Source organism: Apteryx mantelli, chromosome 24 (genome assembly GCF_036417845.1).
Source record: "Apteryx mantelli isolate bAptMan1 chromosome 24, bAptMan1.hap1, whole genome shotgun sequence".
NCBI lineage: Eukaryota > Metazoa > Chordata > Aves > Apterygiformes > Apterygidae > Apteryx > Apteryx mantelli.
The window spans coordinates 7,705,132-7,708,725 of NC_090001.1; positions in this window are offsets into that span (position 1 = coordinate 7,705,132).

The following is a 3,594-nucleotide window of genomic DNA, read 5'->3' on the forward strand; positions in this document are numbered from 1 at the left end:
TGGAATGGAGACATCCAGAAAGGGTCGGGCACCCGCTGCCTTCACATGAGAGTTTGCCTGCCTTGCTAGAATGGGAGCTGGTGTGGCTGCTTCAGAAACAAACACCTGTGTTCAGGAGGGCAAGGCTGGGGGAGATGAATGCCTCACAAGGACCTTCCCTTTCCAAGGCAGCTGGCAGGAGAGCTTGTCAGAGTCCAATCCTCCCTCACCAGGTTCTTTTAGCTATTCCGCACATGGATGGTGTAATTTTTAATATCAACATTTACTTCTTTGAAGATATTGGACACTACAGAGGACTTTTGATTTAGCAGAGTGACACAGCAATATGCTGAAATCACAATACAAGTGTGAGTTACACTTAGCAAAATAGAGCAATTGCAGTATCAGTTCAATCACAATACCAGTGTGATCCCCATTACTGGTCTCTACACTGTGATCACCGGCACAACTCTGGGCATCCCCAGTTGCCGGGAAGGAAGACATGCAATGAAACCAGCTCAGTCACACTGCTCTCTTCCAGGTTCTTTTGTTAGTCGTTCTGTTTTTATACTCCATGTTGGGCTGAGCCACGAATACACTCCCCCCCATGCTGGTCTGGCTAACTCAGGGAGACATTCACACTCTTTTGATGAACTTAGGGGAGAACATTGACACCAGCTGATCCACTCAGTTGGGGTGTAGTCACTTGATCCACTCAACTGACATAGCTGTTTATCTAAAACCAAGGTTACCCTCCAGTCATGGTCCCCTTTGCGTTGAGATAAGGTCAGCTTCCTGTGCAGCAGCTGTGGTCAGTGACAGCCTACCTTATCCCCTGAGCTTCATGGGCACATGCCCCTTGCCCATCTCCCCTGAGCCTTCTTCCATTGTAGGGGTTTGTTGGTTGGTCCAAGTGCTATATTCCTCTCTCCTTCTGGTAAACAGAGTCTATTCCCACTGGGTCACCGGACTGAGTGTCCTTAGCTCAGCTCATGGAGCCCAACCCCTCCTATCCCCACCAAAGAACTGGAAATGGTTGTCACCTTCCTCCATTTACACCCCCCAGCAGAGCAGCACTGACTCCTCTGGAAATCGTTAGCAGAGGCCCCTGCTCTGCATGGCACACTCAGGCAGCACAAAGCGGAGCTCGAGACGGGGAGCTGAACGAAGGTAAAGGAGAGAGGAAAAGTGGGAGGTTCTGTGAGGAAGGCAAAGGGTTTGTCTCGCAGAAGACTGCTCTAATTTGTCCCTGTCTTTTCCTCCTTGGACAGGCCTCCATGCCCAGCGTCAGCAAATGTCCAACAGCAGCTCCCTCAATGAGTTCCTCCTCCTGGCATTTGCAGATACGCGGCAGCTGCAGCTCTTGCACTTCGGGCTCTTCCTGGGCATCTACCTGGCTGCCCTCCTGGGCAATGGCCTCATCATCACAGCCGTAGCCTGCGACCACCGCCTCCACACCCCCATGTACTTCTTCCTCCTCAACCTCTCCCTCCTCGACCTTGGCACCATCTCCACCACTGTCCCCAAATCCATGGCCAATTCCCTGAGCCGCACCAGGGCCATTTCCTACTGGGGATGTGCTGCACAGGTTTTTCATTTTTACTTTCTCATCACAGCTGAGTATTGTGTTCTCACTGTCATGGCCTATGACCGCTACGTGGCCATCTGCAGACCCCTGCACTATGGCACCATCATGGGCAGCAGAGCTTGTGTCAAAATGGCAGCAGCTGCCTGGAGCAGTGGTTTTCTCTATGGTCTCCTGCACACTTGCTAACACATTTTCCATACCTCTCTGCCAAGGCAATGTCCTGGAGCAGTTCTTCTGTGAAATTCCCCAGCTCCTCAAGCTCTCCTGCTCAGATGCCTACCTCAGGGAGCTTGGGCTTGTTGTGGTTAGTCTTTGTTTAGCCTTTGGTTGTTTTGTTTTCATTGTGCTGTCCTACGTGTGGATCTTCACTGCTGTGCTGAGGATCGCCTCTGAGCAGGGCCGGCACAAAGCCTTCTCCATGTGCCTCCCTCACCTGACCGTGGTCTCCCTGTTTATCAGCACTGCAATGTTTGCCTACCTGAAGCCCCCCTCCTTCTCCTCCCCACTTCTGGATTTGGTGGTGGCTTTTCTCTATTCAGTGGTGCCTCCAGCAGTGAACCCTCTCATCTACAGCATGAGGAACAAGGAGCTCCAGGACACACTGAAGAAACTGGTTCAACTGCTACTACTTCAGCAGCAATAAGCTGCCCATCTCTCCTCACAAGGGATTTCCAATTTACCTGGGCAACTCTTGTGCTTTGGGCATTCTGTCTGTGATAACTATGTTTGCAAATGGCTGAATTCATCCCACTTCTCCAGCAGCACAGAGCCCATCTGTCTGAGCTAGAAGTCTACCGTAAATCTGCACAGCACTGTGTCCAGGCAGGCCTCCCTGCCAGCATGTCTGTAATAAACGGGGATTTCCTGAGAACAGTGCCTGAAGGTTGGGCTCTTCTTCCCAAGCTGGAGCCAAGAATGTGCTCAGGGAGTTGCACCCGAAAAGGCCCTTTGCAGTGCTTGGGTTTTCCTTGGGCTAAGGGGCATGAGCTCCTAGGGTGATGTGTTTGGGCAGGAGGGCTGGAGTCAGCTGTAACTTGTGGGTGCCCAGTGTCCCTGGAGCAGGTGAGTGGTCAAGTGGTGTCTCCCGGGGACTGTCTGCCATATTACAGGGCTGGTGAGAGATGTCCATGCTTCTGGAAGGGAATATGGAGCCACCCCGAGAGCACAGGGGATCTCCTGGGACAGCATGTGCCTGGGATGGGCAGTGAGTGGAGACTCCCAAAACCAAGTGGAGTCGCCCAAAGGTAAAGGGCTAAACGGAAGAATGCACTGAATGAGAGCTCAGAAATCTCAGGAGAAGCAGTGGGGACCCAGCAGGCACAGGGAAGGGAGTGTTCCTTGCCACCCTCAGCCTAGGCTGCTCTGCTGGGTGGTCTGGGGAGAGGGCAGGGGAGGTGTGGAGAGCTGGGGAGGGACTGAGATGGACTGGAAAGGGCCTGGGAGAGGCAAAACGCCAGCAGGCAGCTCCTGTGTGTGAACAGGCAGTGTGGGAGCACCCACCAGTGTGCTTGCAGGCAAATGGCGGTCTCCTGGGAAAGGCATCAGGACATGGAGGGTGCAGAAGAGAAGAGCCCAGGGTGTTCCCTGTGTTGCATGGACACACTGGGGAAGTTGCCCCACGGCCATCGTCCTGGACCAGCCCCTCACATGGCCCCTTCCCACTGCTGGCTGCTCGCCCCAGCTGTGGGGTGGTGCATGGCCAGCTCCGTCCTCCTGCAGGTCTCCATATCCCGACGGAGGGGAAAAGGCCAGCCTTGCATGGTCACTCTTCTGCACCAGACCCCAGCAGATCTGGGAGCACGGCTGTCTGCTAACAGCTGTGGGGGCCCCAGCCAGGACTGGTCAGGGGCCGGGTGCTTGGATCCCCCAGACTCTGGGGAATTATTTCATAATCATTGAATAATACTCCAGCCCTTTCCATGTGCAAGGTCTCTGTTTCCATCTCCAGCTGAGTTTTGGCTTTCCTCACTCCATCCCTGTGTACACGGACAAGGTCTCAATGGTCCTCCTGGGCAGCCTGTCCCCCT